The sequence below is a fragment of the Entelurus aequoreus genome, linkage group LG03 (genome assembly GCF_033978785.1).
Source record: "Entelurus aequoreus isolate RoL-2023_Sb linkage group LG03, RoL_Eaeq_v1.1, whole genome shotgun sequence".
In the NCBI taxonomy this organism is placed as follows: Eukaryota; Metazoa; Chordata; class Actinopteri; order Syngnathiformes; family Syngnathidae; genus Entelurus; species Entelurus aequoreus.
In genome coordinates, this window is record NC_084733.1 from 30,399,309 (window position 1) to 30,425,408 (window position 26,100).

Consider the following 26,100-nt stretch of genomic DNA (forward strand, 5'->3'; position numbering starts at 1 on the left):
TTAAGTAATACGTTTCCTTAATTAAAAAACAAAAACATCAAATGTGTCAATATAAACCCAGTTTCAATTAATTATAGTTGCATATTGCTTACAGATACAGTCTGAAAGTATCCAGTAACAAACGTGTTTGCATCAGTCAACCTACTGTGTCATTAGATCAACTTAATGAATTATTGTGAGCATGAGGTGTCGCCAAAGTACCAATTACCACTCTCCTTCAAAATTATAGACAGCATTAGTCCATTCCAGATGGTTAACAATAATATGTTAGTTTTTTCCTGGCCTACCATTGGGGAGATATATTTTTGGATTGCTGTCCTTTATGTCATCTGGAGTGAGGTCAGTGTGAAACTGTTTTTAAGTTTACAACAGGTGTGCAATCTACAGTACCATGTTGCTTTCACACATATGAACTGTGCAATCAAGTCTGCAGAGAACAATGTTTTATGCTTGTTAACAAGAGCTTGGGAAGATGCGACACCAGGAAGTGTCAGCCAAGAAGCCGACAAAGTACTAAAGAATGAGACACAGCTGGGTAAAATACAAAGCTGATAGGCTGGAACAGAAAAAACAGGTTTGGTAGTATCAGAAAGTAAGTAAATATATATGGGGTGCCCAAAGTAAAAATTAATTGTTGGTGATATAGTTTGAATAACTAGTTCACATTTAGCTCACTTTTTTCACATTTGCTCATTTTCTTCACATTTGATGTTGAAATTAAATGGTGTATCCAAATCTAAATGTTAACTCTAAATGTTAATGTTAAATCCACGTATTTAAACTAAATGTAAATGTTGAATCTAAATGTAAATGTTGATTTAAATAGTTGAAATAAAATGTAAATGTTAAATCAAAATCTAACTGTTAAATCTAAATGTAATGCCAAGCGTAAAGTTAAACATCAAGAAAATGTGTGAATATCCCACGCCTCTAAGTGCGGACAGACCTATTCACAATACACCACCACCCATGGAAGCTATGGAAGAGGATGTGCAATGAGGAGAAGGAACTGAGACGGAAGATGGATAAGTAACATACAAAAATATTTAACATTTTTATTTAACATTTTGACTTGTCCAGGGTGTACCCTGCCTTCCACCCGAATGCAGCTGAGATAGGCGACAGCACCCCCCGCGACCCGACAGGGACAAGCGGTAGAAAATGGATGGATGGATTTAGATTTAATAGTGGGCTTTAACTATTACCGTTAACAATTAGGTTCAATATTTATATTTAACATTTAGATTTAATGGTGGGCTTTAAATATTACCGTTAACAATTAGGTTCAATATTTATATTTAACATTTAGATTTAACATTAACATTCAACATGTAGATTTAATATTTAGATTTAACATGAAGATTTAACATTTAGATTCCGACTTAACATTTAGATCTATTTAAATTCAACATTTGGATTTAACATTTAGATTTAATTATTCGATTCAACATTTAGATTGAGATTTAACACTAACACTTATTTAGATTTAACATTTTTATTTATTTCAAGATTTAACATTTAGATTGAGATATAACATTTACATTGCGATTCAACATTTAGATTGTGATTCAAAATTTAGATGTAACATTTAGATTGAGATTTACAATTCAGATTTAACATTTGGATTTAACATTTACAATTAACATTTAGATTTGATATTTTGATTAAAAATACTTTTAACATTTAGATTCAACATTAAGATTTAAGATTTAGATTTAACATTTAGATAGAGATTCAGCATTTACATTACGATTTAACGTTTAGATTTAACATGTAGATTCAACATTTAGATTGGGATTTAATAATTAGATGTAACATTTAGATGAAGATGGCCCTGCGATGAGGTGGCGACTTGTCCAGGGTGTACCCCGCCTTCCGTCCGATTGTAGCTGAGATAGGCTCCAGCGCCCCCCGCGACCCCGAAGGGAATAAGCGGTAGAAAATGGATGGATGGATTTAGATGGAGATTTAACATTTTGATTTAACAATTGGATTTAACATTTACAGTTAACATTTAGATTTAATATTTAGATTTACCATATATATTTACCATTTAAATTCAACTTTAAGATTTAATATTTCGTAGTAAAAGAAAAAAAATCATAAAAAAATAAAAAAATTCAATACTTTTGCAAAAAGTCATTTCACCAAATGTGTGGACTGCGAAGAGAACTTGGCGGTCAGTGCAGACAGCATTCATCAACACACCCACCAGGTACGAGACTGGCCTGCCTGCGCATGTCATCTGCTGCAAGCACGTCCGCCAGAAGCGCGCCGGGACACGCCCCTGCTCGCTCTTCCTGCATTGTGGCCACGTGCCTGCACGGCTGCAGGTAATCAGCATTAACGCACCTGGGTCTGATAAGGGTAGACAGAATAAAGACCAGCGAACCAGAAGATCCAGTGCCAGAACGTAGTTCACTCCTCGTAGTAAGCATCCCGTCTCTGGCTTCCCTCCGCGTACTTGCTCTCTCTCTGTGCCTTCCCGGTGCCTGTGTGTTATGTCCTCTGTGTTCCCCGCAGTTTTCCCTCTGTTTCCCGTGATTGAGCTGTGTGCCTCGACTTCCCACCGGATTCTGGACTGCTTCCCCCGCTTGGACACGGACCTCGTCGCCTCTCTCCAGCCCCCGACCTCTCGCTTGCCCACGGTCTTCTTGCCCTGCCCCTTTGGTCTGTCGAAGGATTCATCCAACATGTACATACAACAACCTCTGGTAACATTTATATTGTTAATCCATCACATCGTCTTGCACCACTCACTTAGAGTAGCATACATACCCCAACACATAGTCAGTATCAATAAACCTATTGAACTGATTCCTGCCGTTGTGTCGTCTCCTCCCCCCGCCGTATGTAACAGTTTGAATAATAAATTAAGTGATTATTTGGCGTACCACTGCCACAGTTTGGGAATAACTGACATAAACAACATAAGAACTCCTGTGTTTTTAGGAATTTGCTGCAAAAATGTTTGTCTACCGAGTTTTGAACTGAAATTGGTGGCAGGTATGGTGTCATACCCGAGCCAGATTTTGGCCTCGGGCTGCCATCTAAATAGCCCCGTTGTACAGCCTTCATGTTCCAAATGGCCTGTGAAGTTGCATAATTTGGGAATACTGTTTGAGCTCTAAAGTCCATGCATGACGCCACATCAGCTGATATGGTAGACACTTTGCCAAAATGTGTTTTTTGACCAGTTTCACTGTAATATCTGTATAAATTCCTGGCTAATTACTGATAAATAGTATTTTGCATTGCCGCAAAATATGCTTTTTTTACTGCCTGCAAGTGAAAAACATATTATTCATTAGCAATGGCTTTCTAATTACCTGTTTTTTGAATGAATTAAATCTCCGGTACACTCGGCTTTGTGTTATTGCATCATTTAATGTTTAACAATTCCTCCCCTTTGGGTGCTGTAGGGGTTATAAAGCTAATGTTATTTTGCAAACAAAAATGACTTAATTGAACTATTACGTGCATGACTATCCCCAAGCAGCAGGAGAACAACATATTTTCCAACATTGTTAAGATTTTTAATTATGGATAGAAGGGTTTAAATTTGAGACAGGGACACAACAGAACAATTCTCTTAAGCTCGTTAGTGGAATAATGCATGTTTTTGTTACAAAATTGGCTTACTGTACATGCACGGAAATGAAAAAATGTTTGCATATGAGGTTTATTTTTTGGGATTTGATATTTTCGAACTGTGCCAGACTGTGTTAGATGTATTTAAGTTATGACTTATTACATTGTTCCACTACAAAAAGTAAACAATACATGTGTACCTAACAATGTATCAAATGTATTCAGTGTCAGTGAAAAAAATATAATAAAATATTTGAAAAAATGTCAAGGGTTTCAGTAATTTACTTATTAAGTATACTCACAAAAGCTACTCCTCACGGGAGGAAACAAAAAGCGACGGTGCAAAAAATGGCTGTCGTGTGTTTGAAAAATATGTTTTAGGAACACCCCCAACTGTGTTCAACCAATCAGCGTTCAACAGCACAGCCCACCCCTGAAAAGGTTACGGATCCCTTCCAAAAGTCCCACCTAGCAAGCAGGAACTCCGAATTGTTCCTGAAGTTCCTATAAAGGTTCCTGCGGTGGAAAAGGGCCTAATGAACAACTAAACTAAGAATCAACAGAAGAAAATAAATTTTCTTTAAACTCACTTTTTATGTCTCCCTCTCAGTCATAGGTCTCAAACTCGTGGCCCGTGGGCCAATTGCGGCCCGCGAGTCAATACCTAATGGCCCCCACCTAAAAGGGGAATTGCAATTTTTTTTTATCCCTCAAGCGGTACTGCATCAAAAACCGACATCAGTGTGTAAAGGATATCACCACATGGGCTTAGGAACACTTCCAAAAACCACTGTCAGAAACTACAGTTTGTCGCTACATCTGTAAGTGCAAGTTAAAACTCTACTATGCAAAGCGAAAGCCATTTATCAACAACACCCAGAAACGCCACCGGCTTCGCTGGGCCCGAGCTCATCTAAGATGGACTGATGCGAAGTGAAAAAGTGTTCTGTGGTCTGATGAGTCCACATTTCAAATTGTTTTTGGAAACTGTGGACGTCGTGTTCTCCGGATCAAAGAGGAAAATAACCATCCGGACTGTTCTCGGCGCAAAGTTGAAAAGCCAGCATCTGTGATGGTATGGGGTTGTATTAGTGCCCAAGACATGGGTAACATACACATCTGTGAAGGTACATAATGCTGAAAGGTACATACAGGTTTTGAAGCAACATATGTTGCCATCCAAGCAACGTCTTTTTCATGGACGCCCCTGCTTATTTCAGCAAGACAATGCCAAGCAACATCTGTATCTATGATCTGTAAGAAACAGGAACCCTCAATTGGCTGTCATTTTTACACGTGACTTTTGCGACACTTCTGTCTGTACAGCGATTTGAACGTGCACAAGGTTTTGTATGTAAGCTCCCTTTGCCTTTCCTTATACTCGCCACGAGTCGGCGCCTTGCTGCTACTGAACATTTTATTCTGCGTTGAAGTTAACAAAGACGGACCACGCTCAAACACTATTGCTGTGAGTAAAAGTTCATGTTTTAGCAGTAACTTATTTGTCAGAAGCATTTTTGCCTTCTTCAAATAAGTTATCTGTAATTTAGTCCGGTTTTCTCAGCGTGCAAGCACATGCATGTAACGTTCGCATTCAAGTTAGATTCTGAATTGCTCCCTTAACTTTAGCTGAAAAGGCTGCCACGCACGCAGTAGCTCATATACGGCGACTCAAATATTATATAGTTAGGTATTATTATTGATATTATATAGTTGTAAGCAGGCTGCAAAGTTAACAATTATAGTTACATTTTACAAGAAATGTTGTGCTTTGGCTGTAAATTGTCTCATTGTCAGAGTCCCGCCCCAGAGAAGGATGTCAAGACTGTAGCCAGGAAGAGCAGATAACAGACCCCGGCCTACTGACCAAAGTCGTGCAATCAGTGTCGTCAGAAATGCAAAGGTAGTTTAAAAGTTCAAAGGAGCAGTTCTGCACACACACACACACACACACACACACACACACACACACACACACACACACACACACACACACACACACACACACACACACACACACACACACACACACACACACACATACACACCCACACACACACACACACACACACACACACACACACACACACACACACACACACACACACACACACACACACACACACACACACACACACACACACACATTCTTGTATTTGTTACATTCTTGAGACCTCCAAAAAATGCCTACTTCTTTAGGACCACGCTTTCTAGATATATAAAGATTTGTATTTACAACATGAATAATATATACATACTATGCAAATATAAAAAATCTTGTTGTGAAAAATTAGTTGGAATTTCCCAAGAAAAAGGTTACAGTTTCACAAGAAAAACTTAGAATTTTGGCAGTATTGTAATAAAAGTCGTAATTGTATTCAACGTAAGACACAATTTTACAAGAAACATTTTGGCAATTTTATGACAAGAGTCGTAATTTTACTCGGAAAAAGTCACAGTTTTATAAGTAAACTTTAAAATGTTGGCAATATTATAATAATAATAATCAACATTTTACTTAGCAAAATTATGACAGTCAAAATTATACTAAAAAAATTTCACTATTTTACAAGAACAACAAAAAATAGGCAATATTGTGATAAAAGTCTGAATTTTATATGACAAATGTCACCATTTTGCATTAAAAAGAAATACTTTTACATAAAAAAAATAAAAATTTTACGAGAAAATATTGCAATATTACAGAAACAGCAAGAATATGAGAAATAGTTCCCAATTTTATAAGAAAAAAGTCGACACATTGTGAGAAAAAGGCTGCTTTTAGTTAATTTTTCATTTTTTTTGAATTTTTTGTTTGTAGTTGGTTTTTAATCTTCATTATATACTTCAAGTTGTTACAGTATGTCCCTATATATATATATTTATTTATTTTTTCAATTAATTTTGGCCAAAGGGGGCGCATTTCAATTTCTTACACACACTTGTTATTTCATATGTTGACCAGAGGGGGAGCACTTTTAAAACCGACACACAGTCAATTTTAAAAATCCCTCCTTTTTGGGACCACCCTCATTTTGATAGATTAGATAAATGGTTTTCTGTATTGGGACCATGATTCCGGTCCTAACTTTGAGGTCTCAAGAAGGTTAGAAATACAAGAAGACACACACACACACACACACACACACACACACACACACACACACACACACACACACACACACACACACACACACACACACACACACACACACACACACACACACACACACACACACACACACACACACACACACACACACACACACACACACACACACACACACACATGCAAGGGTATCAATAAATAGAACTGAGTGATATGTAAAAAAATGAACAAAATCCATTGTAAATACTGTATTGGATTAATCATTTCTTGTCACAGATCATTTCCAGGCCTTTTCAGGGGGAAAAGGAGGTAGGCAACCCCGCAACCAAGAAGCACTCGCAAATTCCATCCAATCCAATTTAATGTCCTTCCCTGTCCTGCAACTGTGACTCTAAAACCAAATGAGGAGCTCAGGTTTTGCCAGGCAGGGCGAGGTATGAGAATGGTCTCATTGCCTGAGGATGCCGCGCATGATCAGGTTTAGTTTAGTTTAGTTAAGTTTAGTTTAGTTTAGTTTAGTTTATTAAGGATCCCCATTAGTCTACACCGCAGTGGAGACTATTCTTCCTGGGGTCCAGGCAAAAAACATCACACAATCACAAAACAAAAGATTACAATGCAGTACAACATGATAAATAATAAAATGTTGTAATACAAAAATAGCAACAACAAAGAACAAAAAAAACAATAATTTCGAGTTTACATAATAATGTTCATACCAAAGATAAAAAGAGCAATATAAAAATAGATATATATTTTTGCAAAACTAAAACAAAGAACCAATGGCCTATAATATACACATTAGTGTACCAAAGACAAACAATAAGTGACGAAAAAGTACCATCCATCCATAAAATAGTCAATAGTCAATAATCAGGTCAGGTGCAGTTATGTTTTATACCAAAACTGTACTGTATATTTGTCATAAGTTCAGGTGAAGTTTTCCAAGGTACAATAGCTTACTGTAATTTTATGGTATTTCAAAGACAGCATCTTTTATGCAATTATGAGCAGATTTTATTAGGTCGCAGGCATTGTTTTTAGGGTGAAATTTCCATGCTCAGTGGCCTAGTGGTTAGAGTGTCCGCCCTGAGATCGGTAGGTCGTGAGTTCAAACCCCGGCCGAGTCATACCAAAGACTATAAAAATGGGACACATTACCTCCCTGCTTGGCGCTCAGCATCAAGGGTTGGAATTGGGGGTTAAATCACTAAAAATGACTCCCGGGCGCGGCCACCGCTGCTGCTCACTGCTCCCCTCACCTCCCAGTGGGTGATCAAGTGTGATGCGTCAAATGCAGAGAATAATTTCGCCACACCTAGTGTGTGTGTGACAATCATTGGTACTTTAACTTAACTTTAACTTATGTATTCACCCAAAGTGATGTTGCCCTGTCGCTGCGAGTCCTATTCTTGCAGACTTCCTTTCTGTTGGAAAAACAGGACAAATGAATTTGTCGCTGCCAAATTTTATTGTCAATTTTTGTCAACAAATCGTCGCACCACTACGGTACAGATTGAACGTCTCAGGAATGCCAGTGCTGCAATGACTACTCATTTTGTAAAACATATTCCTCAATTCCCTGTTTTGTGTTGTTGTTGTTGTGTTGAGGGCTGACAGACCTTTTGTTGCTAAACAAGGAATACCGTAATTTCCGGACTATAAGCCGCTACTTTTTCCCCTCGTTCTGGTCCCTGCGGCTTATACAAGGGTGCGGCTTATTTACGGCCTGTTCTTCTCCGACACCGACGAAGAGGATTTCGGTGGTTTTAGTACGCAGGAGGAAGACGATGACACAATGATTAAAGACTGACTTTTCATATACCGGTAGTAGGCTGGTTATTTTGATAACGCACAGGCGAGCACTTTGTATTAATTTGCACCGTTGTATTATTTGTACTCTGCACGAATGCTGTTTGCCATGTCAAAGATGTGACAGTTTGATTGAATGATTGAAAGATTTATTGTTAATAAATGGGACGCTTTGCGTTCCCAAACAGTCATCTCTGTCCCGACAATCCCCTCCGTGGTAGCAGGAACCCCTATGTACTACGGTAATTACACATCAAAACCCTGCGGCTTATAGTCGGGTGCGGCTTATATATGGAGCAATCTGTATTTTCCCCTAAATTTAGCTGGTGCGGCTTATAGTCAGGTGCGGCTTATAGTCCGGAAATTACGGTAGTTGAATTAGTTGAGCTACATTTTACATGCCAGACTGAACCCATGAGGTGTACGCTGACGCAGACTTTTAAACCAGCGCATTTTGCTTACTTAGGAGCTGCAGGGATGGTGTTTCTACAGGTAACATTTAATACGGCTGATGCAGCAGCTCTTTAGTCTCTCTTGATGGTCAAGATTCCCAAGCGTAAATTGACTCGGACAAAGCCGGACTATCCCCTAATCCTTCTCAATGCTAATAAGAATAAAGTAAAAAAAAAAAAACAGTCTAATATATGAGTATCATTCGTGTGCACTGAGCTTTTCTTAAGAGGATCAAGAGTTTCATCCAGTCTAAAGTGACAGACTGCATATTATGCCCTTTTTCTAGTAGACGTGATACACGTTGAACAGCCTCAGTACAGTGTAGCAGTTGCAGAACGTCAGTAGATTCATGCTTTTATTCTTCTTCTCTCCCTGTTCTTTTTCCTCGCTCTATCGCCTGTTTGCCTGTGTCTTTTTTTTTTAATGGGAGGCTGGATGTAGAGCACAATAGCCTTGACAGAGGGGTGGGAGTTTTAATGACAGTGTGCATGTATGTGCTCTCCAGAGAGATTTTGCAGTGCACCATTACTACTGGCAGCAAAACAGCCCCAGAGCACAATCCTACTAAAACCATGTTGGAAATGGTTCTTTACATTGTTCTTAGGAAAGCCTCTCATTCCATCCATCCATCCATTTTGTACCGCTTGTCCCGTTCGGGGTGGCGGGGGGTGCTGGAGCCTATCAGCTGCATTCGGGCGGTAGGCGGGGTACACCCTGGACAAGTCGCCACCTCATCGCAGGGGCAACACAGATAGACAGACAACATTCACACTCACATTCACACACTGGGGCCAATTTAGTGTTGCCAATCAACCTATCCCCAGGTGCATGTCTTTGGAGGTGGGAGGAAGCCGGAGTACCCGGAGGAGAACATGCAAACTAAGCCTCTCATTGACTCCTCCAAACATTTTTGTCATGGTGGACAAATAACACATTTTTGATATCTGGTTATTTTCCTTTGTAATTTCTTTCTGTCTACGCTTCTGTTAAAATGTGATAAACACTTATTCTTCTGTTGTTTCAATACTTTACATTAGTTTTAGGCAACACTACAAAATGGGGCAGCACGGTGGAAGAGGGGTTAGTGCGTCTGCCTCACAATACGAAGGTCCTGAGTAGTCTTGGGTTCAATCCCGGGCTCGGGATCTTTCTGTCTGGAGTTTGCATGTCCTCCCCGTGACTGCGTGGGTTTTCTCCGGGTACTCCGGCTTCCTCCCACTTCAAAAGACATGCACCTGGGGATAAGTTGATTGGCAACACTAAATTGGCCCTAGTGTGTGGATGTGAGTGTGAATGTTGTCTGTCTATCTGTGTTGGCGCTGCGATGAGGTGGCGACTTGTCCAGGGTGTACCCCGCCTTCCGCCCTATTGTAGTTGAGATAGGCTCCAGCGCCCCCCGTGACCCCAAAAGGGAATAAGCGGTAGAAAATGGATGGATGGACTACAAAAGGGCGTATCGATCCAATACCAATAAGTACAGGGGCAGTATTGGTCACACCAATGCTGACACTTCAAATTTTTAAGATCATTGAATTATTCAATTTTTGATCACAATTATAACCACATAAAAACACAGAATGGAGGTGTAACAATATCAATTAAATATTTACATTATTTCCTACTTTTGGTTCTGGTTCTGGTTTGGTTTTATTTTGCTTTTAAAGTACCAGTAGAGTGGAAAAACAAGTTGGCGTTATATATTTAATTGTGTTTCATCGTATTTATTAAACCATATCCAGTTGTATGTGAAATACCTTCTAAACATCACAAAATGCCATTTGAATATTCCGCTCTGAATACCTTCGGCTATTTCCGGAGATTGACGTCACTGGAGGAACGCTTCTGCATTCTGACCATGTTATCAGATTAGTCATACTGGAAATACGCAAAAATTAGAAAGAGATGTGCTGTCTATCATTCACAATCCTTATATAAGACATGAACACATAGGTTTTTCATTTTCTTATGCATTCTAAAATTCATAAATAACTAAATAAAAAGTCTGCTAACAATCGTGGAGTTAATGGGAGCTCTCAGCTTTCTACATGATAGTTTAAGAGCTCTGATTTCTTCTGGGAATCAGGGGGTACGCCTTTTAGGGGCCTTTTTTTATAGCTTTAGCAGTGGTATACCATCAATGGCGTTGCGCAGGGCATCGTTGAAGTTGTTAGTGAGGTTATCGATAGACCCCATATAATTTTGGAATGGTGCCATTACCGAGGGCAGTAGGCCAGCAAGAGTCATCGTTGTGACAGCATTAATGTTGCGGCTGCTAAAGCAGTGGTTATTAGTGGTTTCTTGACAATGAGTCAGAACTTTCAAATTTTATAAGGTAGTGATAGGACATAACTATAGTGTACGGGAGTACCATAACTTTGGAGGTGGTGACACCCTACACAAGGACTAGATCTATTGTATTACCGTAGCAATGCATGGGTTCATTTATTATTTGTGTAAGAAAATGTGTATCAATTATAATCTGGAGTGCCACGCACAGAGGATTTTAAAATCCTTCATTCTAATTACATTATCTGCGTGCGTAACTAGATCAGCAAAACATTCAGAAAATTCGCTGATAAAGTCAGAATAGGGCCCAGGGGGGAAATAGATAACAGCCAGATGGATTTATGATGATTTATATTTAATACTTAGGTTAGGGGTAAGGTTAAGGTTTTCATTGGATATTAGTGCGACTCCCCAACCCCTTTTAAGGGGACGGGCAATATGTGCATTTGTATAGTTAGGAGGAGATGCCTCATTAAGTGGAAAAAAACATATCTGGTTTTAGCCAAGTCTCACTGAGACCAATGATGTTAAGATTGTTGTCTTTAATGACCTTATTAACTAATAGCACTTTGGGAGGCAATGATCTGATGTTTAAAAAGCCCATATTATAGAATAGAATGGAACAGAATAGAAAGTACTTTATTGATCCCTGGGGGAAATTCAGCACCACAGTTCGCTCACAAGACAAGAATAATAAATAATATAATATATATAATATATTATATATATATAATATATAAATAATATAATTATATTCTACATATACTCTACATTTAAGTGCAGTCAAGGATCATATGCATTATACAGTCTGATGGCTGTCGGTATGAAGGACCTCCTGTGTCGTTCCGTGTTGCATTTTGGGAGTCTGAGCCTTCCACTGAACATGCTCATTCTCTCCGCAAGGTCCGAGTGTAGTGGGTGGGAGGTGTTGTCCATAATGGCTAGGAGTTTATAGGTAGTGGGCTATTTGTTTTAAGGCATTTTTGTTAATGGTATCATTAGTACTGATATTAATAATGTTACGTCTATATGGCGTGGTGTGCTTTAAATCATTTCGATCACATCTAGGAATTGATATGGTAAGGATCTGGAGATTATTTGCTTGGTGCTGCGATAGATTGAACGCGTCATAATTTGCCACCTCAGTACAATACATGTCCACCTCTGGCACAGTCACTACAGAAAAAACATTATGTGGGTCGTTGTGTATTGTTCTACGAGAAATGCTATGTTTGCAGAATTTTTCAGCCTGGCGCTGGCTAGTTTTAGCTTAACTGACTCCTCACCCGACGCTCTAGTTGCTTGTGTCCGAGCTTGCTCTAGTATAGTTAGTCAAGTGTGACTAACTACACTAGTTGAGCCATTCTGTGACGTGGCAGCACAATCCACCATTCATGTCACGTCTGGTTTGGGGATCATTTTATTGTATTTTTTTCAAAAAGAAAAGGGTACAAAAAAAAAGATTTCTATATAAGACTATCTCGGGAACAACGTGATCGGTATTTTATGGACCTGAATGACCGCGTCATATCCAACTTTGGGTGTATGGGGAAGCTGCTGATGGTGTATTTGACAGAGAAGCAGCTCTAGGGAGATACCGTAGAAGTCCTTTTTCTAAGGTAAATGCTGTACATTATTGTAAATTTACATGTTAAAATGGTTGGTTTTTTAGTTTTTAGTTAAAATTTCAGTAAATTAATTATATATTTGGTGTTATGAGCTCTATCCGGGGCCGGCTCTACATAAGGGCAAGAGGAGGCAGAGCCCCCTCAAATAAATGTCTTGCCCTTTCAAATCAAAATGCTTGAAGTTGAGAAAGTATATTTTAATATACCCAAAAATGTATGTGTGACAAGTTCACAAAATAATCCAAACTAGCGGAGAAATCCGCTGAAAAAGGGACACACTACAACACCTTTATGATATCATCTTCCCTCTTCTCTGTCCATCCCTTGTGTCAGCTCCGCTAGACACACACATCCCTCCCCTCAGCCCTCAGTAAACCTGTGTCGACGAATAAAAACGAGACTAAAAGTTGTCAGAAACAAAGTCCATTCATATTTAATTTTGTCATGTAAATAGGTGGGGCACATTTCAGAATATATCCAATCACAGTTCTTTAATAGCGTACAATATGAGAGAGGGTGGGAGATGGCGACAAAGGTGAGCCAATAAGATGCTTTTCCTTCTGATATGAGGAAGTTAGATTTCTCATCGCGGCGGCATAGCCAAAAACAAAAGTGTGGATTTAACATGTTCTATCCACATCATAATAGGTGGGATAAAGTGAAGAGGACACATTTTATTTTTTACGGTATATAAGATGCCACCAGCAGGCGAGCCATCGATTGAGACATCGACACAACTGTAAGTTAAAGGCCTACTGAAATGAATTGTTTTATTTAAACGGGGATAGCAGATCCATTCTATGTGTCATACTTGATCATTTCGCGATATTGCCATATTTTTGCTGAAAGGATTTAGTATAGAACAACGACGATAAAGTTCGCAACTTTTGGTCTCTGATTAAAAAAAGCCTTGCCCCTACCGGAAGTAGCATGATGTAGTCAGTTGTTCACTTCCTCATATTTTCCTATTGTTTTCAACGCAGCTAGAGCGATTCGGACCGAGAAAGCGACGATTACCTCATTAATTTGAGCGAGGATGAAAGATTCGTGGATGAGGATCATTAGATTGACGGACTAGAATGCAGTGCAAGACATATCTTTTTTCGCTCTGACCGTAACTTAGGTACAAGCTGGCTCATTGGATTCCACACTCTCTCCTTTTTCTATTGTGGATCACGGATTTGTATTTTAAACCACCTCGGATACTATATCCTCTTGAAAATGAGAGTCGAGAACGCGAAATGGACATTCACAGTGACTTTTATCTCCACGACAATACATCGGCGAAGCTCTTTAGCTACTGAGCTAACGTGAAAACATCTGGCTCAAATGCAGTTAGAAACAAAATAAAGAACTCCCTGACTGGAAGGATAGACAGAAGATCAACAATACTATTAAACCATGGACATGTAACTACACGGTTAATAATTCTCAGTCTGGCAAAGCTTAACAATGCTGTTGCTAACGACGCTGAAGCTAACTTAGCAACCGGACCTCACAGAGCTATGATAAAAACATTAGCGCTCCACCTACGCCAGCCAGCCCTCATCTGCTCATCAACACCCGTGCTCACCTGTGTTCCAGCGATCGACGGCGCGACGAAGGACTTCACCCGATCACAGATGTGGTTGGCGGCTAGCATCGGTTGGTGGCTAGCATCGGCTAGCGCGTCTGCTATCCAAGTAAGTCCTCCTTGTGTTGCTGCAGCCAGCCGCTAATACACCGATCCCACCTACAACTTTCTTATTTGCAATCTCCATTGTTCATCAAACAAATTGCAAAAGATTCACCAACACAGATGTCCAGAATACTGTGGAATTATGAAATGAAAACAGAGCTTTTTGTATTGGCCTCAATGGGGGAGCCATACCTCTGTTCTACTGGCTACGTCACGCGCATACGTCATATCCAAAGGAGTTTTACAACCGGAAGTTTAGCGGGAAATTTAAAATTGCACTTTATAAGTTAACCCGGCCGTATTGGCATGTGTTGCAATGTTAAGATTTCATCATTGATATATAAACTCAGACTGCGTGGTGGGTAGTAGTGGGTTTCAGTAGGCCTTTAAAGCTGCATGTATTTGCTTCTTCAGGTGTTCTGTTAAAGTGAGTTGTTTGGTTGAAAAGAGCTATCAGTTGTTATTCCTGTTTAAATGGCGATGAAAACGAATATGTAGGATAGCATTATTTGCGTCAATGTGAACTTCGTCACGCTGCAGGTGTTTACATGCTTACTGGTAAGAGCACTCAATTGAATAAATATAATTTAAAAGAATAACGGGAAATGTTAGTTGGTACAGTAAAACACAACTTGAAAAAAAAAAAAGACTATGTTGTTATGAGAATGAGTGTAGAATGCAGAAACTTTAAGGCTAGTTTGAGAAGAATGTTTTTGTTTTATTCACAAGGCTACTATAGTTTTTAATTTTGTAAATATTGACAATTGTGTGTAAAGTCCTACAGGTTTTGATTGATTGATTGAAACTTTTATTAGTAGATTGCACATTTCAGTACATATTCCGTACAATTGACCACTAAATGGTAACACCCGAATAAGTTTTCCAACTTGTTTAAGTCGGGGTCCACGTAATTAATTCATGGTAAATAAAGAGATGAACCGCCTGAACAGGGACTTGAACCCTGGACCCTCAGATTAAAAGTCTGATGCTCTACCGACTGAGCTATCCAGGCTCTAAAGTTAAATTCAGTTTAAGAATTAGGCCATCACATTAAAATAAATGCTGCGATGGGTAATAAAATGTGGACAAAGGATACATTTTTATTCAATATACTTCAATTTTTTAGTTTCCCTGAGAGATATCCACCTTATTTCGGCTAAGAGCTACCAGCAGGAGCTTAGTTTTCAGGTGGGACACCCAACTTGTTCAGGTGTGAAGGTAGAGGCCTGACAAAGTGCAATCCTCTTTTCCAGGTTTGAGTTGGACACATAGGGCCTGATCTACTAAAGGTTTGCGTGTACTGAAACATGTACAAACTTGATAGCACACGCAAAACTGATATTACTAACAATGTGCAAAGTGGATTGTGTCTGTTAAGCGAGTAGAATAAGGCGTGCAACCATTTTGCATCTCTGTCTCCATTAATCCGCAAAATATACGCTGACCATCAAAACACTGGGAGGATAAAATGCAAATATGATTATTTAGCACGCGCAATGTGATTAATCAACACTTGTTTTGCAAGCACTATTTTGTGTTTTATTTAATAACTGTCCAAACTGACAGTTGCACACATGGTTGCAGGACACATGATTGACAGGTGACAATCCTCTGTCCTACGTGTGTGTGTCAACATTTTTGGATGGTCAGAAAAAAAAAAATTAGACATATCGTCTATTCGCCAACATAATTATATATCTGCCAGAGGACTTAAGGGGCTGAATAAAACAAATTAATCTGATGCGTTTTGCTGTCCTTTAGTATTTTTTAATAACGTGTTTGTGGACGGGGGCGTGGCCTGCGGGCCTGCCGCGGAACGGGGTGTTGCCAGGACCGGCCTCGAAGACAGCGACAGGTGCGTAGATGGCCCAGGTGGGCCTTGCTATCTAATCACCTGTAGCCATTATTAGCAGCAGCCGTGATGAGACGAGTAGTTGGAGTTGGAGGTGCTGCTGAGCGGACACAGGAGAGAAAGACAGTTTGCTGGAAAGCAAAAGACTTTGCACTATTATATGAAAACAAAACAGTGTTATACCCAGAATTCCTGGCTCTCCTGGCAGTGTGTGGTGGTCTGAAGAACCCACTAGAGGGCAACCTCTACAGTGTTGTTGTTTTTTTTTTACATAGAATATATATCATTAAATTATTTCTTATACAAATAAAACTTCTTGAAGTATGCATTTTTGCGTATTGAGCAGAGTAAGTGCAGCCTCTCTCCCATGCACCTTGAGCGGTAAAAAAAAAAGGTGTCAATGTCGATGCACTGCACGACTGCTTCTAAAATGCCCATAAAAAGTGGTAGATGTCTCCGGCATGTTGGAATGGGTGTGCAGTGTCTCCGTGGTGATGCCTTGTACATGCACAATCCTCATTTAATTAAGGCTTTCTGCGCCACTTCACAATTGTACACGCAGTCTTAGTAAATCACATGCAACACGCCCACTAGTAGTAGAGATGTCCGATAATATCGATTATCGGCCGATAAATGCGTTAAAATATAATATCGGAAATTATTGGTATCGGTTTTTTTTATTATCGGCATGGTTTTTTTGTTTTTTTTAAAAACATTTTTTAAAATTAAATCAACATAAAAAACACAAGATACACTTACAATTAGTGCACCAACCCAAAAAACCTCCCTCCCCCATTTACACTCATTCACACAAAAGGGTTGTTTCTTTCTGTTATTAATATTCTGGTTCCTACATTATATATCAATACAGTCTGCAAGGGATACAGTCCGTAAGCACACATGATTGTGCGTGCTGCTGGTCCACTAATAGTACTAACCTTTAACAGTTAATTTTACTAATTTTCATTAATTACTAATTTCTATGTTTTTACAAATGATGACAGATGTGAACAAAAGCATGTATTGTCTTTCTGTGATGATGTAAATGAGGTGTGGTTGTATTGCATATTAAGTATGTGTACATTAAAGGGCATTTTATGACTTTTCTTAATTTAAAAACATGCTATAGTATGTTTTTATTGTCATAATTTTATTGCATGATTTTTGTATCCCTTTAATTTAGGTAGCCAGGGACTGCAGATGGAAATTAGCTATAATCTGGTACAGAACACATCTGTCTTTGAGCTTAATGTTTCTGTGCATTGTCCCTTCAAATAAAGACTAAATTAAACTATGTAACTGCTTTTATATTGTTTTACTTTCTTTTTTATTCAAGAAAATGTTTTAAATTTATTTTTCTTATTTTATTTTATACATTTTTTTAAAAGTACCTTATCTTCACCATACCTGGTTGTCCAAATTAGGCATAATAATGTGTTATTATGCCTACAGTATATGCCTGCCTAAAACCGGCCCTGGCTCTATTGTAAACTGTGAAAAAAATGTTGCTTTTAAAAACCATTGAAGATGTTCAGTCATTTTTTCATTTTTCACTTCAGATTTTAATCAAGAAGACAATGAACAATATAATTGCATCTGATTGTTACATAAAATGTCAGGTGAGTAGACAGCGGAAGGGAAATCAACATCCATTATCTTACCCATGCAGTCAAAATCACCAGAAGATACTATAAGGGAACATACAAAAAACTAAAATTAAACGTGAAGAAAGAACACAAAGGAAAGTGGGTTTGCCAGAGCATGAATTGTAAGGGACACAAGGGACAGACTTGAATTATCTGCTACACAAACTGTAACAACACAACCTTTTTTCCCTGTGAGTGTATTTGACTTGTTGTTTGTCCCTATGGTCCACATGGATTATGTTTGGCGTGTGAAGTTGGGCACTAATGCTGGTATAAAGAGGAGCAGAATGCAAATATGAAGTCGAGAGAACAACATCAACATCAGTAGCATGTTTGCTGCCAACATTTAGCTTCTTGACAGGATAAAATTGTCACTTTGAATGCAGAATATCAAATTGTCTGCTTCAGGAAGACATATTTTTTAACCACGTTTAGTCATTTATTTAGCAAAAAAAAACTTTTAAAGGTAAATACTAGAAAACGAAGAGATGGTGGTGCAGGTTGACGAAATTCCATTCATTGTACGTGCACATTTTAAATTCGGGCTGTCAAATTTAACGAGTTAACGAAATATCACATTATTCATATATCAGCGCAGAGTAATCACCAAATGTATTTTGACCCCACATAATCCTTTACTTTAACCGCAGATGGTTACCTAATTGGCACCGTGGTCTGTCATACGGTCAGGGATCAAGTCAAAGATGCATGAGTGAGAAGACTCTGAGTGGTGTGCTGTGTGACAAATTTTGCTTCAAACCGAATACATTAAAAATCCATCATGTATATTTGGTAAAACATTTTGGACGCGTATGTCACTCTGACAATACAACTGCATGTGTTAAAATATATATATATATTTTTAAGTTATTTTTACATTTTTGCAAGGAAGTAATTTACTGTGATTAATCATGATGAATTAGAATTCAAGTGTGATTAATCTGATTAAAAACATTGTCACTTGACAACACGAGTATTTTTATTTTTTAACAACTTTATAATATTGTTGTTGTTTTTTCAATTTGATTTAGTAATTGTTTTTAATACTAATAAATTAATATCAAAAAAATATTGTGGTGTTATTGAAAGTTAATACAAATTTTGCAAGCAAGTAAATTCATGATTGATCACAATTCAAAAATTGTGATTTGTAATATACATTTTTTATTTATTTATTCTCAAAAATTCTATAATAATTTATTTATGTAATTATTCGACAGTACGAGTATTTAATTTTTTTAAAACAATTTGTATAATCATTTATCTTTTCAAACTCGATTTAGTAATTATTTCTAATACTAGGAAGTTTATATTTCATAACATATTGAGGTATTTTTTAAGGTTAATTTAAATTTTGCAAGTAAATTGCTGTAATTAATCATAATCAATCACAATGCAAAGGTAGTGCTGTCGAATTAAATAATTTGACAGCACTACTTTTAATAAATCTTTACATTTAAAAAAAATGCTTATGCAAAATATTTAGGCTATTTTGTATGTGTTCTATAAGCGTGAGTAATATACCAACCTCTGCCTGGAATTTTCCTTTACTTATTACATTTGATTGTGGTTACTGTTTACGTACATATTATTCATAATTCCATGTAATCAATAGCAAGCCTATGAGACTATTATGACAATAAGTAGAATGGCTTTTTTCTGTTCCAGGGTCCATGGTGCCTTGGTGATTTAATAAAAAGTAAGTCATTTTTCTTTCTTATAATTAATAATTATTATTTATTTATTCATCTTATTGTTATGTTTGTGCCATAATTTAGATGTATTTTGCATTCAACTGCTAAATAAGTGAAACTACTGGTATTTTTTTTGCATTTTCATTCGCTGTAATGCGCGTCCAAAGAGAAATCATTAAATAGGAATTTCGAAGGGTCGTAAAGTGAATAGATGATTATGTAATTCCTCTGAGAGACACTGAGCCATTGAATGAGTCATATCTGTGCGTGCGTTCCCATTTAACTCTTCTTTGCACTATTTATTCACACAAATGAAATTACATCACATCAACATTGTGTGCATGCAAGTCGATTGAGTGGTTTTTTTGCACATTATTCTTTCACAAGACAGTAATTTCTTTTGGGAATGTTCCTAGATCATCATCAGTATCGGCTTATTCTTATGGAAAGTTAGAGATAGGGATGTGTACCACATTTGAACTGATACGATACCTGGTAATTGGTAACTCTCTGTATTTTTGTGTGTGTTCATGCTGTAATAAATATTAATTTGTTCAATGATAAAATAAACATTAAAATATTTAACATATAACAATGAGCTAATAATGCTAACTTTGCTGTCCAGTTGGTATAGCTTGTTTTCACAGACGTCTGAGTCCCATTTGTTAGTATACATTATTTCAGTTTGTCATAGGTGTGTTGCCGTAGTCAGGAAGTAGTCTTTGCCATTAAAGTTTCATTTTAAATTTTTTGTTAAGCCGTACAAAGTATTCAAACTGTAATGACTTGAGCTACTAAGATTCAAATAATAAAATGCAAACTATAGACACTATATTGCCAAAAGTATTTGGCCACCCATCCAAATGATGAGAATCAGGTGCCCTAATCACTTGGCCTGGTGCATAAAATCAAGCACTTAGGCATGAGGACTATTTCTACAAACATTTGTGAAAGAATGGGCCGCTCTCAGTGATTTCCAGCGTGGAACTGTCATAGGATGCCACCTATGCAACGAATCCAGTCGTGAAATTTCCTCGCTCCTAAATATTCCAAAGTCAACTTTATTATAAGAAAAGTGAAGCGTTTGGGAACAACAACAAGTCAGCCACCAAGTGGTAGGCCACGTAAACTGACAGAGAGCGGTCAGCGGATGCTAAAGCGCATAGTGCAAAGACTTTCTGCACAGTCAGTTGCTACAGAGCTCCAAACTTCATGTGACCTTCCAATTAGCCCACGTACAGTACGCAGAGAGCTTCATGGAATGGGTTTCCATGGCCGAGCAGCTGCATCCAAGCCATACATCACCGAAAAGCAAAGCGTGGGATGCGGTGGTGTAAAGCACGTCGCCACTGGACTCTAGAGCAGTGGAGACGCCTTCTCTGGACTGATCAGTCACGCTTTTCCATTTGGCAATCTGATGGACGAGTCTGGGTTTGGAGGTTGCCAGGAGAACGCTACAATTCGGACTGCATTGTGCCGAGTGTGAAATTTGGTGGAGGAGGAATTATGGTGTGGGGTTGTTTTTCAGAAGTTGGTCTTAGCCCTTTAGTTTCAGTGAAAAATAAAATAAATCAATTAAATCAGTTTTGATGAGCCCCTGAAGTCATCCAGGAGTTATATAAATACATAATGTCATTGTTGAATAGACAATATCTCTGATATTATTTATGACAGTCCAAATATATCAACATGCACGCAGACGGAGGAGTCTCTCTCCATCTTCGGTCTTTGCAGCGCACTTGCCTTCTTTCTCACAACCATTTGTGCGTAACTGTGCCACTTTGCATGTAGATGTCGAACTAAATACATATGAAAAAGGTTCCGCCTTGAGCACTAAATGACTACTTTTGCACCTTACCTCTCACTATTGTGGGCGTTTTGATAATCAGCATATATTCTGCATATACATGAAGACAGACACGCCAAATGGATTGCACTCTCTATTTTACTTAATTAAGAGACGCAATCCTCTGCACATAAATTTAGCAGCTGCGCTTAGCATGCACTATCAATTTTGCACTTGTTTTAATACATGCAAGCCTTTGGTAGATCAAACTGTAAGTATTGTATTTATTACACACTAGCTCAGGGGTGGGCAATTAATTTTTACTGGGGGCCGCATGAGCTACCCGAGCACTGCTGGAGGGCCACATCGACAATATTTCAATTAAATTTTGCTCAATATTATTTTTGATATATACCGTAAGATAAATAATAATAATAATAATAATAATAGTAATACTTAAACATAGTGTGTGTAACAGCATTCCATGACTAATATATATAAATGAACATTAATAATAAATGACAGTAAAATAAGCACACGTATGACTGAGGAGTCATAGTGTAACTTTGTGTGGTGTTTGAGTTGTCCGACTTTTTGTGTGGCCTTAAACGCACCAGTGGTTTAGTGCTATGCGTGTTGGTGACAGATGACAAGTTGGTTTTGGCCTGGTTTGTACAGCAGAAAATGACTAGTTTTTCGAGATATAATTGTTTTACTCATGTTTTTGGTGCGGTTATGTCCGAATATAAACAGTTTTGTTCAATAAAGTGATCGATATAATTCCTGTCCTCGAAGCATCTCGATAGACGTTACAATAATTGAACGGTGTTCAATTGAACGGTGTTGACGAACACCATTAGGGCCGCTTGTTGTCACTGTCACTCAAAGTTGCATTGCAAAATTCCATAGAATAAATATGTTTATTTTGTTTAGAATTCAGATGGGATTTGATTTGGTGCGCGGCATATACTTGCTGCGCGCAGCGGACGCTTGAGCAGTGCGCAATTGCGCAGGCACGCACCTTAGGTGAGGGGACGTTGCTTTGCAGTTCATGTGTTGTTGAAAACACGCCATTCCTCATCAACTTTTCTCTTTTTGGCGTCTCGGGTGTAAACCGTGCATCACTTGTCGCTGCATGTGCACCTTCACTCGCAGGTTACACACGGACACACGCCCATAAATAATACTTTTCAAAATAAAAGCAGCACAGTTGTATTGCGCGCAGGACATAGATGTTTTTTCAACTTTATTTTGTAATTGCAGTTGTTCACATTCACTCACAATCACGCATACGTCCACACGGAAGTAATACAAATAACGATTTTCAAAACAAAAGCAGCACCGTTGTATTGCACACTCGACATAGATACTTTTTAAAATTTATTTTGTAATTTATAATTGGCCTCACGCGGGCCGGACAGGGACGCACAAAGGGCCGGATGCGGCCCGCGGGCCGCAGAATGCCCAGGTCTGCACTAGCTATTAGATTGCAACATGCATCTTCGTTGTATTTTTGATTGACAAATCTGGAGGTGTTGAAATCGCCATGTAAAATCACCAATAGAAATAAGTAGCATGTATTGGCAAATCCAATGTAAATTAGCATCAAGCTAACTTGAAATGTGGAACGTTAAATTTGAGCGTTTTCTATCTTTTTTTAAGACAGTCCGCTACGTATACGCCTGTTTGTATGTGTACTACCATTTACTATTTGGCAGTGGCGGGCTGTGCGTTTCCCACCTAGGCATTCAGTGATGTCCGACTTCAATGATTACCTCTCAAAATACCATCATTGATGTCACCTCAACACCATTGCTGGATAAATACTATACTGAAACACATTTACACACTACTGGGAAGTGAATCACCACCAACAGTGCACAAAATGGGCTATTTTCTGGTGCATTTAAAAATCAATAAACCCGCATCAGCGATTAAAAGATATCTTATGTGGTACTGTCAAAATTTTAATTGTATAAAACATTAAACATGAAAAAAATAAAGAAATAAAATATTTGAACTCACAATTTGTAGCACACATTCAACGCCAGTGGTACCGCTCGTAGTCGGTTGATTCCAGGGGAAGTGGCGGGCATTTCCCCATTTCATCGCCGGGACAGCTGAGCTAGCTTCCGGGGTTGGCCGACATTGTCTCACAAGATGTAGTTTCTCTTTCAATATCCTTCTTGAAAATGGCCTTGCAAATATATATCTGCCATCTAATCAGCGTTTTGTTCTCCTTCTTTGTGGGTTAAAAAAAGTGAGTATTGGTGATTTCTCTGCTAGCCCGGTATGGCTACGATGCAACACTTTCTGCTTCAGTAAATTGCAACTTGTGATTGGATACTTTGGAATGACAAGTGAGAATCTAATCACAGTCTCGTTAACGTCAGGCTACCTAGATAGGCTACTGTCAACAACTTGTGATCTGATTGGCTATCGCAACTGTCTATCAACTGTATGTGTTCTGTTTGTTTACACTATGTTGTTTCAGAAGGCTGCGGCCAAATTCATAAAGCCCTGGCAACAAGCCAGCTGACTTCTGAATGGATAAAAGCTCTAACGTAAAAACAAGCAACACTTGAGCCTGACATGATGATAACATATTTTTATGTAGCTATGGAAAGTAAATTTGAAATACAATTTAGTTTGATTAATTTAAGATTTAATAATTAAATTCATCCGCTAACGGTCACGGATGTGGCTCTGCTAATCTGCATAGCACCGCCGCGGCTCAAACCAGTGAGTATCCAATCACAGGACGCATAAATGTCACGTTCAACGTGAGGCCAGCTAGAAGGCCTTACCGACAACAACTCCTGATCTGATTGGCTATCGCAATTTTCTATCAACTGCATGTGCCCGTTCAGTGCACAGGCATTGTTGATTCTGAAGGCTTCGGGCAGATTTGGTACAGCATGGCAACATAAACTAGCTGAATTCTGATTGGATAAAAACTCTAACCTAAAAACAACAGCACTGGAAGGAGCATAATATGACATGAAGAGAATAGGAATACTTTTAGATATTTAGGGAAAGTAAATCAAAAATTACTTTTATATTGAATTATGATCATGATTTCTGGTTATGTTAGGCCAGCAGAGAAGGCCTTGCTGGCCCTGACGACACACCACTGCTACAAGGTATGATAATAATATGTGGGTGTTGCCCCTCTCTCCTGGCTATTGTCAGATTAGTTTAATTGTAATAGAAACTACCCTCATAGGACGGACTTATGTCCTAATCAGCACTGTGATGAAACTCATCTCTCCGTGTGTGTCTATTTATTCTCGCTCTCATATGGCATGCACCTCCTTTGAGAGTGCTAATAAACTATAGATGCTGACAGTTTCATTTGCAGGATGCTCTGGGCTTGCGTGCAGTTGACTTAATTGGGTCTTTCTGTGTTATATTGCATGTTCGTACTGTACACATGCACGCGAAAAACATGTGTTAGGTTAATTTAGAACCTTCAAGGTAGGAGGTGTGGATGAAAGGTGTAATAAAAATGTCAACCCAGTCACATGGGAATGGAGAGATTGGCCATTTTTATCCAAGCCCTTCCCCTTTCTAATTCCTTCTACTTTCTCCTTCCCTCCGAATACTTTTATCCAAATAGATTGGCTAGATACATACAAAAAGATCCCTGATTTGAACAGAGGTGGCACTGCTGATCTACAAATACACATCGAGGGTCTTTCTCTTTTTACATAAGCCAAGCTTCCCTTTCCTCCTCGCTCAAATTGATGAATTAATTAATTTAACTCTTGCCCCCATTGTCATTTGTCTTCTCATGCACAAAAACAAAGTCTGCATCCCTCTTTCCTTTCCTTTTACTCGGATAGTGAATCACGCTCCTCGGCCTCCACTCTCTCTTACCGAAGTGAAGAACCCTTCAGTCTGGGGTTAGTTTAGTCATCTTGAATTAACTCAAATTTAACCGCGATTAATCGCAGATAGATATCATTTTTCATCTTTAATAAGTGTACTGTCGACAGATAATTTTCAGGTTTTTAATTACCATGACTGGACAATTAGTTTGGTTTAAAGAACCGTTTTTTAAACATTATGTTATGTACAACAAGGGGGAAGGAGACGGTACGACACAGGAAGTCATGCTCAACAGGGTTTATTGAGCTTTTGATGAGTGAGTGGAGTGTGTATGCTACTATGTGTGTGCATGCAAGATTATGTGCAGGAATTAAGATAGTATTTACCAGGAGTTTGTTGTTAGTGTGTGTTGGTTGTAGAGGCGAACAAGTCCAAAGGGGCTGGGCAGAAAGAGGTCCGTGATCCAAGCGTGAGGTCCGTGGGGCTGGAGAGAGGCGTCCTGAGGTCCGGGTCCAAAGCGAAGGAAGTCAAGGATCGAGGGAGGCAGTCAGGGTCCAGTGGGAGATCCAGAGAAGTGAGGCGAACATCACACTTCTAAGGCGACGGAGAATACTGCTGGAACAGAGAAATGACAGGGACAAGTCAGCACAAGGAGAGCAGACACAGGAGAGGAGCCAGAGACGCGAAGCTTACTGTGAAAAGAGAACTACGTTCCGGCGCTGGATCATCTGCTG

The 26,100-nt window shown here is 38.7% G+C and overlaps 1 protein-coding gene and 1 non-coding gene across 2 annotated transcripts in view; both read right to left on the minus strand.

The window, feature by feature from the left end:
* The window catches only part of itgb1bp1 (integrin beta 1 binding protein 1), a 1,043,117-nt gene that overhangs the window by 46,771 nt on the left and 970,246 nt on the right, over window positions 1–26,100 (minus strand). The window lies entirely within an intron of this gene.
* Window positions 15,497–15,569, minus strand: trnak-uuu (transfer RNA lysine (anticodon UUU)). The gene has a single exon. It is a non-coding gene; the product is annotated as a tRNA-Lys (tRNA).